Source organism: Sceloporus undulatus, chromosome 2, assembly GCF_019175285.1.
Source record: "Sceloporus undulatus isolate JIND9_A2432 ecotype Alabama chromosome 2, SceUnd_v1.1, whole genome shotgun sequence".
Classification (NCBI taxonomy): Eukaryota; Metazoa; Chordata; class Lepidosauria; order Squamata; family Phrynosomatidae; genus Sceloporus; species Sceloporus undulatus.
Genome location: NC_056523.1, coordinates 193,490,905 through 193,503,811, shown reverse-complemented (window position 1 = coordinate 193,503,811; position 12,907 = coordinate 193,490,905). Strand labels below are relative to the sequence as shown.

Below are 12,907 nucleotides of genomic sequence, written 5' to 3'. Positions count from 1 at the left end.
CAAACCACCGGTAACAAGAGACATCAACCATCACAAAGATTCTTTTTCTCTAACACTCTCTGCTCTTGAAATCCACTCATACAGGTCTGCAAAGTAAAGGAATTTTAATTTAGAATTCTCCACAATAACATTGTCACACACTTCATTTTTAAAACTCATAAACATTTCACTTCATACTTAGCATTTGCAGACATTCCATTCAGGACTATTAGAGGTAATTTTTATAGACTCATAACAGAAATAGGAGCAGCAGAGGGATGTATAGCATATGCAAAATTATTGTTTATGTTTCATACTGCTGCTGTGCTTCCATTCCCAAAAGGGGTACACTAGTGTGATTCCTTTGAGAGTAGTAATGAGAGGCATGATGCTAAAGGCCAGAAACATCCCCCAGAAACAATTATGAAACAATAATGTTTCAAGTTTTTTAACAATGAGAAGTACAGGTATTGTCATGGTTTTCTAAAAGACAAATAAAGCATTTAGAAAAGCATTAACAATAACACTGCATGTAGGGTGTCTCCATCAATTTGACCTTTTCCAAACAGCAACATATAAACAAATTCTTAAAAATTAGTTACTATTGAGTTCCTGGGCAGGTTGCTGGGCAGGAGCAGGAGGAGTTGGGGAATGTGCTGGGCTGCTTCCAGCATCCTCGGAAGCAGATGACTCTGCCAAGGAATCAGAAAATATATATTACACTTTCTAATGCCTATTGGAAAATCCTGTTACCAACTGGGGAAAAAAGTTATGATGATGAATAGTTGTTTTGAAAACTAATTGCATCAGGTAAGTATTAAATCTGTGGGCAGGAAATGTAGAGTGGACATATTACTTCATTTATGTTTATGTATCCTTCAGTTGGCATACATCACAATTCACATATAGCTTGTTATGTAGGTCAAAAGAAATTTTAAAATTATACACACACACACACACACACACATATTCCTATAAATGTATATCTGTATGTATGCATGCATACTGATATTTTTTGAAAAAAGAAAAAAATGTATCGAAATAAATACTCTAACATCTTTTTTATATTCATTTATTAAAAATATTTTAGTATATATATATATATATATATATATACCATATATATATATAGTGTGTGTGTATATATACACACACACACACACACACACACATATATACACACATATATATATACACACACACATACACACACAAACAGTCCCATAAACGCATTGGAATTACAAATAGAAACAAACAGTAACAATAATCCAATCTTCCTTGGAAAAAACGAAAGGCTCCATGGGAAGGGAAGTAACATATTTTTATGTATGAGTTGAATATATATGAAGGGCTTTATTCAATGGGACGGGAAGTAATATATTTTTAAATTGTGGTGCTCAAAACTGGACACAGTATTCCAGGTGGGGCCTGACCAAAGCAGAATAGAGTGGCACTACTACTTTCCTTGATCTAGACACTATACTCCCATGGATGCAGCCTAAAATTGCATTGGCCTTTTTATCTGCCGCATCACACTATTGACTAACTTCAACATTACAAACAACATTGTTGTTGTTATTCCAGAAATAATATATAATAAGTAGACGTCATGGTAACAAAAATGGTGCATGAGTATTGAACATTCATCCAGATTTCGACAAGCTGTCAAGACCACAATCTGCATTCTGTCCCTTTGCTTAATTATCTTAAGGATGAAATGTCTCTGGCCTGTATTCCAAGTAATCATAATACAGTTGCTCCTTTGCTCTAACTGAAACAGACCCAAACCAAGTCAATCATTTTCCTATTTGTGAAATTAGACTTCAGTTTTATATCTGTGTCCTGCTATTCCTCTGTAATTTACATTTGTGTACTGCTGTTGAAGAGATAAAGTCCAAGAAAAGCTTTAGCACTTGATTCTGCTGAGGCATACTTCCATACATCACCACTTTATCTCCACAACAATCCAGTGAGGTTGGGCAGGAAGGGATGAGAGATATTGACTGTCTAGCATCAATCAATGAGTTATGGGGCTCAATGTAGATTTGAATATGGTAACCACACAATAAAAGCCTAATCTAGCAGCACTTCTGTGTCCCTGTAGTTGAGGAACAACATTAATTCTGCTATGCATTGCACTGTATTGACTTTCTGAGGATCCAGTTCTTTATTGTGACTTCTTAAATCTTGCAGGTTCTTGTTTGGTGAGAATGTTAATGGCCAAGCCTTTGCTCTCTTTGGAGTGAAAAATGGTTATACAAGGAAGAGTATCCCTGACTCACTTAATAAAGTCCCGGTAAGAACCTTGCCTTATTGGATAAGACCCCATTTTTAAATGGAGGGCTCGTTACGTAAAATGGAGGGCTCCTTATGCAAAAAGAGGCCTTGTGCAGCCTGTTCTGTTTCTCACATGCCAAGAAACCCTAGGGAAGAATCCTGCACAATCTTTATAACTCAGCACTGGTTGTTGTTAGCTGCCCTTGAGTTGGTTCCAATTCATGGCAACCTTGTGGATGAGACATCTCCAAGAATTCTCCACTGCCTTGCTGAGATCCTGCAAGCCATTGCCCATAAACCCCCTGATTTGGTTTGTGGCCTTCCTCTCTTTCTTCTACTCTCTATATTTCCCAGCATTATTGTTTTTTCTAGAGATCCGTGCCTTTGCATTATGTGGCCAAAGTACGATAGTCTCAACTTGATCATCGTTGCTTCCAAGGAGAGCCCTAGTCAAATCTGTTTAAGAACCCAATTGTTTTTCTTCTTGGCTGTCCATGGATACCTAAGTACTCTTCTCCAGCACCACATTTCAAATGAGTTGATTTTCTTTCTGTCTGCTTCCTTCACTATCCAGCTCTCACATCTATACATGCTGATGGGGAATACAATCACTTGAACAATTCAGATGTTAGTGCTCTTTGCACTTCAGTATTTTTTCCAGTTCTTTCATAGCTGCCCTTCCCATTCCTAGTCTTCTTCTTATTTCTTGACTGTAGTCTCTATTCTGGTTAATGTTTGAAAAGGCACGATAGCTGTGGTGCTGCTTCATATGGATGCAGTGTCAGAGGAGTCCCATATGTGCCATGTGGAGTGGTGCACTGCGTCAAGGTGCACCACTCCACACGGCACACATGGGACTCCTCTGACACTGCATCCATATGAAGCAGCACCAAAGTGCCATGCCCTGACTCCACCCCCAGCCAAGGCTAAATGGCCAGTCTGAACAGACCCTGATTCTTCCCCCCTTATGATGTTTTCAGCATATATGTTAAAGAAGTAAGGTGATAAGATGCAGCCTTGCCTGCCCCTCTGCCTATTGGGAACTACTCTGTGTTCTTGAATTCTGTTCTGATGGTGGCCTCTTTTCTTTGGTACAGATTCCTCAACAAGACTATCAGATGTAGTGGCATGCCCATGTCTTTGAGTGCATTCCATAGCTTTTTGTGATCTATATAATCAAATGTTTTGCTGTAGTCTATGAAACACATGCTGATTCTTTTTTGGAATTCTTCGGTGTGCTCCATTAGCCATCACATGTTTGCAATGTGGTCCCTTGTGCCCCTTCCTTTTCTGAATCCTGCTTACACCTCTGGAATCTCTCTCTCCATGTATGGTTGGAGTCTATGCTGCAGAAGTCTGAGCATTATTGAGGACTTATACTATGTAAAATCTGCATGTGAGTGTTTTGCATAGAAAACAGCATTCTTTCTCCAGGAAATGGCATTTGCTGTGCAGAAAACAACCATATGTGAATTTTTTGCAGACTATGTCCCCAGCTACAGATTTCCTGTGCAGGAAATTATTTTTTGAACACAAAATAATATTTCTGCACAGAATGCTCTTTTCTTCTAAAAAATGCCATGTAAAAAGTTTGTGCAGAAGACACCTAAACTGTGGAAAGTCTTCAAAAACTACTTTTCACAGAAAGAAAGAAGAAAATTCCTATAATTAATCATTGCTTCATTTGAGAAAACCATTAGCAAAGATTTACATCCCTAACCTGGAGCAGCATTTTTTGGGCAAGATGATTATTTCTGCAATAGAAGTTATATGAATAAGTCCCAAACTATATGTGGACAGGTATATATAGAGAAATCACAGACTGACAAGAGGGAGTATGGCCAGTGCTCAGGAATTCTTGGAGGTGAAGTCCCAAATATCTAGAAAACCACAGTGTGACTATAACTGATGTCAAAGACAGGTTTTCAGCTGTGGTTTCTCATGATCATTCAACTTCCTGAAATTCTTTCTTTTAAAAAACACTTAAAGGCACATGAGCTCTAGTCTCTTTTTCATTTTGCCAACAAACGCAACACAGAATTTCCTTAGACAAGAGGCAATTGTCCTGCAAACAAACATCAACTATCTCTGAAGGTGATGGAAAAAATAATACCTGTCTCTAACTCCAATTGCAAGGAAGGTTTCTCATGACTGTAGAAATCTAGCATTAAGATGAAGGACAAATCCCCACCCGCACTGGTATTTCACCTAATCCTTCAGGTGGAACTGGTAAAAGGCTTTGTTTATTTATTTAATTTATATGCTACCTTCCTCCCAGACCAAATGGCTAGACCAAATTACTAATGCGTCTCTTTTTGACGACAAGAGCAGCAACTCCACCTGCATGCTAGGTTTTGTTGGCAGTTTTAAGCCAGTTAAGTTGTGTAATGTGGATGATGCTCATAGTTAATGAGAAACTGGCTTGGGTGAGTGAAAGGAAGAATTGGCACTGGAAAAAGGAGTAGAGGACAGAAAGAAATCCAACTTCCTCTTTGGTGCTTTCAGATCCAAAATGGAAAGGAGTGTGCAAAGCTCACATGAGCTGTCCTGCAAAAGAGATTCCCCAACCTTGATGAGCTTGTGGGCCACTCCATTTATGTGTCTGTGACAGATGAGAGGGTGCATTTCTCAGCATGAAGACAAAGCACATTATGATCTTTCAGTGTTGTTCTCATAATGGAATTCCCACTGGAATATCATTGATTAGGAACGGCATGTAGGGGAAAAAAGGAATGTTCAATTCAATTTTATTAATGCTTAAGCCAGAAATTTAGAATTATAAAATGCTCCATCAAATAACTAACATCCAAATTTTATACATTAAACATAATAAAATTCTAGACAATTAAATAAAACAACATTAAAAACAATTTCAAAGTTTAGATAAGATCATCCCCATGACAATCAACTGCAATGTCTACTATTACCCTTGCCCAAATTTTGATTGCTGCTGAGACAAACAGTGAAACTTTATAAGTTACCTTAGAATCAATATCAGACAGGAGATAAAAAAAATCTTTTCAGAAATGGTATTAGACTATAAATTGGACAGAATAGATCCCATAAATTTAATTCTTGGATCAGTATATAGTGAGCAAAAAAGCAGATAATGAGGCAAATCCTCGATTTCTGGAGCTCCACAAATACATAAACGGGAATCTTTAGGTGTGTGTGAATATCTGCCATTGATCATGGCTGAAGGCACTGTTTGAAAATGAAGAGCTGTAAAAGCCTGCCTAAGCTTTGGGAATGTAAGCTTCCCTAGGTACAGCCATCTGATGGTCCAATTAATAATCTAAACCCAAGGGTAGGCACCTATGGCCTGTGGGCCGGATGCGGCCTGGCAAGGCCTTGGGACCGCCCAGCCCGGTCCGGCCACCGATTGCCGCCGGGGCCTTTGGCCTCTCGCGCGCAGGGCAAGGGGGCAATGTCTTAGAAGCCTCAGAAACATGCATTATATTAACATTTTTAATAAATCAGAATTTTTTTGGCGTGTCCTCCATTTGAAAATTTTGTCCTACATTTGCCCGGTTTGTTTGTTTTGTTTGTTTGTTTAAAATATTTAATTATTTATTTTTTGGTTCGGCTCCCAGTTGTCTGAGGGACAGCAACCCACCCCCGGCTCAAAAAGGTTGCCTACCCCTGATCTAAACCTTTGGAAATTTGAATTGTTAATAGCCAGTCTATCCTGGTACACATCATGGTTAAAATGCTTGAATTCCAGTAGAAGGTTTTTCAGTTAGATCAGAATATGATTCAAGCAACCTATGGTATCTTAAACTCCAGACTTTCCAGCTTGGTAAATGTGGAAACACAACTAGAAAAACCTTAACCGGAGACTCTATTACAGATCTCCAGTAGTTAAATAAGTAAATGAATACGAGTCTGAGGGAAGGGAGGCCGACCTCACCCGAACTGCAGGCGTGCCAGGTGAAAGTAGAAGCAATTTCTTAAAAATGTATTCTGGATGGCCTCCAGTTTGACCAATTGGGTATCATCCCATCCCCCACACAGCACACCATAAAGGATCTGACCTATAACTTTACTCTGAAATATTTTTAAGCTGGTGCAACCAGATGACCTCCTGCCGGGTTTAGAATCTAAGGATTGCTCCAATAGATCCCACAGCCACTGCTCCCTAGCTTCTATGTGGGACTTCCGGAGAGGTTTTCTGTAAAATAGATGCCAAGATACTTAAATTCTCGGCATTGTTCATCCATTAATAAAGCAACGAAAATCAGAGTGTCTTTTTCCCAAACACCTCACCTTTGTTTTATTATAACTGATAACAAGCTTTTCTTAGAACAAAATACTCAAGTTTGGAGAGTAACCTTCTCAGGCCTATACGTGCGAGTGAACTTAAAACCTATCATCAGCATATAACAGAATGAGATCTTTTTTTGACCCAAGTGTAGTGGAAAAAATTCTGGGCCAGAAAGTGCTGAAATGATGTCATTCAGATATAAATTAAAAAGTGATGGTGCCTTGTTTGACTCCTTTATTGTGGGGATAGGATCGGTTAGTGACCAGAGATTCAACTCTTATCCTTGCTGTTGTATGGTATAAGTTCCTTGATCAGAAACAGTAAGCGGTTATCTATATAATATTGGCCAGTTTATGCCATAGCAAGTTTCTGTCATGAATCAAAAGCTGCGGCTAAATAATAAAAGCAACAAATAGGTGTTTGTGGGACCCTTGATTCCTTGTGCGCTAAACATAAAGAGTCAGACAATGGTCAATAGTACTCTGGCCCTCCTTGAATCTGGCTTGTTCAGGGTGAATGATCTGATTACAAGATTCCCATTCCTCCATCTATTTAATAAGTATTTGCTATATAGCTTGGAATGAACATCCAGAAGCTTATAAGCTGATAATGTTGGGATCTTGCTATCTCCCTTCTTGTATATGGGGACAACTACGCTCTGTTTCCAGCCTACTGGAGTTATCCCTGTATTACTGATTTGGTAAACACCTTAGCCAATATTAGAGCCCACCGTTCGAAGAGTTTTTATATATTCTGGGGGCATCATATTTTCTTCTGGGGTTTATTCAGTGCAAGAGCGTGCAATCAACTTTTTATCTCAGACTCGAAACCGGGGGCCAGTAAGGCAAACAGATAGTTTTTAATGCAATAGAGGAGTGAGGCTCTGCATTTGTAGCTCCATAGAGTTACTAAAATGGCTATAACATTGCTGCGATGTGTGTGCCCAACAATAACCGGTCTGACCTGTTCATGCCAGAGGCAGTAATATCCCAAAACTGTTCTCATTCTTTTCTGTAACAGCTTGTGCTAATGTTTCCATTATGTTCTAATATTTTTTTATATATATTTTTTGTATATTTTTTTTATATAATTGTACAAAAAACTAGAAACCAAACACACGTTATAACATTGGTATGGACTTACATTTCTTAGTACAGTGGGCCCTTGGTATCCTGAAGTTTCCAGGTCTAACTGTGGATTCCAAAATCTGTGGATACTGAAGTCCCATATATAACAATGGCAATGATACAGAATCATGGATATGGAGGGCTGACTATACAGCAGTCTAGAGAAAACAACACACTATCAGGAGCATGGTTACATAGGCAAGGTATTTACAGAAAGTACCCAGCAACATCAGGGACTGCCTGAAGGAAGAGGTTCCTCCTCCTCTGTAACTGTCATCTTGGCCTGAGAGGGAGAGATAAGGCAGACCCAGCAACATCAGGACTGCCTGAAGGAAGAGGTCTCCCTCTTGTACCTGTCATCTTGGCCAGAGGGAGAGATCAGGCAGACCCAGCACATCAGGGACTGCCTGAAGGAAGAGGCTCCTCCTCTTGTAACTGTCATCTGGCCTGAGAGGGAGAGATCAGGCAGACCCAGCAACATCAGGGACTGCCTGAAGGAAGAGGCTCTCCCCTTGTAACTGTCATCTTGGCCTGAGAGGGAGCGATCAGGCAGACCCAGCAACATCAGAGACTGCCTGAAGGAAGAGGCTCCTCCTCTTGTAACTGTCATCTTGGCCTGAGAGGGAGAGATCAGAAGACCCAGCACATCAGGGACTGCCTGAAGGACGAGGCCCTCCCTCTTGTAATGTCATCTTGGCCTCAGAGGAGCGATCAGGCGAACCCGCAACAACAGCGGACTGCCTGAAGGAAGAGGCCCCCTCCCTCTTGTAACTGTCATCTTGGCTAGAGGGGAGAGATCAGGCAGACCCAGCAACATCAGGGACGGCCTGAAGGAAGAGGCTCCTCCCCTCTTGTAAACTGTCATCTTGGCCTGAGAGGGAGAGATCAGGCCAGACCCAGCACTCAGGGACTGCCTGAAGGAAGAGGCTCCTCCCTCTTGCAACTGTCACTTGGCCTCAGAGGAGGCGATCAGGCAGACCCAGCAACATCAGGGACTGCCTGTAAGGAAGAGGCTCTCCCTCCCTCTGTAACTGTCATCTTGGCCTGAGAGGGAGAGATCAGGAAGACCCAGCAACATCAGGGACTGCCTGAAGGAAGAGGCCCCTCCCTCCTTAACTGTCATCTCGGCCTCAGAGGGAGCGATCAGCAGACCCACTACATCAGGGACTGCCTGAGAAGAGGCTCCCTCCCTCTTGTAACTGTCATCTTGGCCTGAGAGGGAGCAATCAGGCAGACCCAGCAACATCAGGGACTGCCTGAAGGAAGAGCCCCTCCCTCCTTACTCCTCTCGGCCCGGAGGGAGCGATCAGGCAGACCCAGCTACATCAGGGACTGCCTGAAGTAAAGGGCTTCTCCCTCTTGTAACTGTCATCTTGGCCTGAGAGGAGGAGATCAGGCAAACCCATCACATCGGGACAGCCTGAAGGACGAGGCCCTCCCTCCTTTAACAGTCCCGTGTATTTTATATGTATTCTATTGCAATGTTTACTGTACACCGCTATTATTATATTATTTATTATTATTATTATTATTATTATTATTATTATTATTATTATTATTTTCTGTTTTACAAATGCCTTGTAAGATGACCACATAGAAACTAGATGTCAGGGAGATATTATCATTATTTCTAAGTACCTGTTCGAGAGCAATCCATCAATGCTTTCCGAGTGCTTTGACATTCCAAATCAAACACTCTGTTAGTTACTACCTTGTTGGGGTTTAAATTGTTTATTACTCCCCAACTTGGTCCTAAGCTTTTGAGTATGGTTTGGAATGTGTAAATGTGTAAAATATCTGAATTGGAGTTTAAAATAGCTGATTGTAGGGACATAAAAGTAATACTCCTCAACATCTGATGAATTGATGTGCCCAAATTAATTGACCACCGTATTCTCTGTTCCCCATATGAATCCATTTAAATTGGAGAATACATGGGGGGGGGGAACAAACCAGAATTAATTTTGTTTTTGTTTTAAATAATTTGTTTGTAATAACAATGACAATGGAAAATGATCACTTTGCGCACGATTAATAACTTCAAATCACAAATATCAGGTACCAGGTTTGCAGATGCTATTATATTTATTATACTTGCTCCCCTGTTGATGACATAAGTATAAGGGCCCGATGTCACATCAATATGGGTTCCATAAAGGTATTGCAGCCACTGCAAAGAAAAATTTCTATAAGCTTTAAGCCAGATTTGTTGGTGGTTATATTGAGAAACCCTAAGGACAGGGACAGCATAAGCAGTCGATCCGTGATTAGTGCTCCCACCTTCCCTGAGTCATTTCCAATTCTAGCATTAAAATCTCCACAAGGTAAAACCTTGTAGAGGGATACTGACTCTCCCAAGAAGACAGGGTTCAGAGAAACTATCCCAAATACTAGTAGGACCTACATTCTTTGCTAAGTTACTAGGAAAATAAATATTTATACGATTAAGGAACCAAAATGCATGCCTTGATGACAAGCACTTGTATACATTGTGGAAAGCACTAGTTATTGGTTGAATCTCAGCAGCAAATCAACTGAGATGAATATGTGAGACCACCACTACCACGGCCTCTTGTACAAATTTTAACCGCAGGAACAGAAATGCTTGAAATCTATGGAGTGATGGCAAATTAGTTTTGAGGGCCCATGTCTCTTGTAACAAAGAATTTTAAAGTTTGTAAGTAGTTTGCAAAATCTGCATCATGGAACTTATTTCCCCAACCCATAAATTCCAACAGTAGGCTTAGTTTGTCAAGCTGATATAGTCAAGTCCCAGTCATCACCAAGTTCAAAAATTCTGTTTGAGCTGGGCTCTTTTGATTGTTGGACGCTTCATGTGGAAGGTAAGTATTGACTCTCTTAGGTCCAAGGGTTGTATGACTTGTATGGGTTGTAAGATCCTTTTCATTCCTTATAAGAGAGCATCAATAGGACTCATATCCAAAGCCCTCTCGCATTGGGGACCGCACATATATGAATTCAACAGTGGTATGGCCAGATCCTTGGTAGTAAGCAGCATATTTTTGAGATCATCCACTCTGGAGGCGATGTCATATTGTTCTACATTAATTATTAAGTCGCTCGAGTCTGTGACCTGCTTCTCTGTGGATTGCCTCCTGCCATAATGTTGGAAGGTTTAACGAACTAGCTTCGATGCAGTCTTACACAGGGTTCTTTAGGGATTCCTTTAGGAGTTATCAAGCAGGCATTACTTTGCTCTGTGGGCCCCCCACTACTATCTATAAGGGAATAGAGGAGATATAGTTTGATCTTGAAAAACCCGTGCTGGATTATTTGAAAGTTGGATAAAAAGGGCTTCATTTCAGCACCATGAGAGGAATTGTAGATTGTTCGAAAGTTAACAAAATTCACTTCAGAGCTGATATACTAGGAATCCACTCCACAGCAAGGTTATCATTATCGTAGGGGGATACCTGTAGAAGTTGGCTCAGCGAAGATCATGGCTCTATTGGACCTCCATCACCATTGTTTATTCTGTTGTAAGCATTTGCAACATAACTTGATTTGCTTGTAGAATCCTGCTATGGTTTCTTTCCCCACTCCTAGCAGTTACTGGTAGACTGCCCCAGGCTCGTTTATAGTGGGATTCTCCACTTTACTAGATGTTTCTCTGTTGGTGTATTCCAAACTCTCTTTTACCACTGATTGCTTTGCATGAAAGTCTCAAAAGAATGTTTGAGAAGCTCTACCTGATGTACAATTTTCCCTAAATGCTCATAAATTGAGTTATGGTATGAGCTGTTAAAGGGCATTGTTTTGTCACAAGTCAGGAGATTTAATTTGTTTGCTTTGTGAGTTGTTCCTTCTCAGTATCTGGCCAGCTCATTCCGGAGATACTAAAGTTAGGATAGAGGCTCATTTTCTTTTTCCAACACAAGGAAGTTTGGCAGTTGGAATTGTAAACTCCAAATTTAAGTTTATAGGTATAGTTGGAATGCTCACAGTTTCCTCCTCATAGCAAGTAAGTTATGACTTAACTGTTTAGAGGCCTTATTATGCTTGTTTATACCAGGGCTTGTTCTAACATTTTTTGTTGCCACAGTAATTCACCAAAACACTGGAAGAGCAACAGCGGCCAATACTACATGTCGCTGGAAAATGCATTCAAAACAAAAATAATCAAAATAATAATAATAACTTTATTACAGCCATTGGACAGCACAATCAAAATAAAATAACAGAACAGAAAAATACCCCAGAGCTCATTAAAAACACCTCCTATCACACCGGTGCCATCTTGGCTCTCCCACCTGGTATTCTTCCTACCTCCAGCAGGATATAATTAGAAGGAAGGGAGTGGCCTCTGGAGCCAAGCCTCAAGTCCTCCTTGTCCTCCAAAAACAACAAGTGGAGGGAAGAGCAGTTTTTTAATAAGGCAGCCTTGGTGTTCTTCGTATGTCCAGCAGAAGGGGCGTGCAGAGCTCATGCGAGCTGTCCTGCAAAAGAGATTCCCCAACCATGATGAGCTTATGGGCCACTCCATTTTGTGCTGTGACTGTGCTGACTGAGACAGGTGAGAGGGTGCATTTCTCAGCGTGAAGACAAAGCACATTAGATGTTTCTCTCAGTTGTTCTCATAGGGAATTCCCACCGGAAATCATTGATTAGGAACAGCATGTAGGGGAAAAAAGGTATGACAGAGAGAAGGCATAGTTGAACCATCCTTTCTGACATTTTCACTGTAGTTTAATTTGGACATACAGGGGCAGTACAGATGGACAGTTCTGTGCTGCCCATCTTTGCCCTGCATCTGTGCTGCAGCATCCGCATGCTATCTAAAAGAAACCCACTCTAGAGCAGCTCCTTTTTGCTCAGCGCCCCTTATGTCACGAGGCTGTGCCCCATATGGAGGGGCTGCAGCCTTCTGATGTAATGCCCTGATAGTAGGGCTTGGTGCATATGGATGCTGTGCCAAATTGAGCCCACTATCGCCACAAACGGCTCATCTGTACCAGGCACATTACACTTAATTCTGTGTTTGTGTGTGTGTTTAAATGAATAGGTTCAGTAAAAACTTTATCACTTAATTTTGCCAACTGTATAAATAGGAGCCTATCAGACAAAATTAGGTATCTCTAAGGTCTTGATTGACCTGTTGCCACTTGTTTGACTCAATTCAGACATGTATGTTAATTCCAGATTAAATGAGTTGAATTTAGGCCGCTTTTTTTTTAAAAGAAACTTCTCATTACAATATTTTTTACATTATTTCAATGTGTGTGTTATTCCTTAATTTTAG

The 12,907-nt window shown here is 40.6% G+C and overlaps 1 protein-coding gene across 1 annotated transcript in view; it reads left to right on the top strand.

The window, feature by feature from the left end:
* The window catches only part of LOC121920513 (venom factor-like), an 87,493-nt gene that overhangs the window by 66,753 nt on the left and 7,833 nt on the right, over positions 1 to 12,907 (top strand). The gene's annotated exons all lie outside the window — the stretch shown is intronic.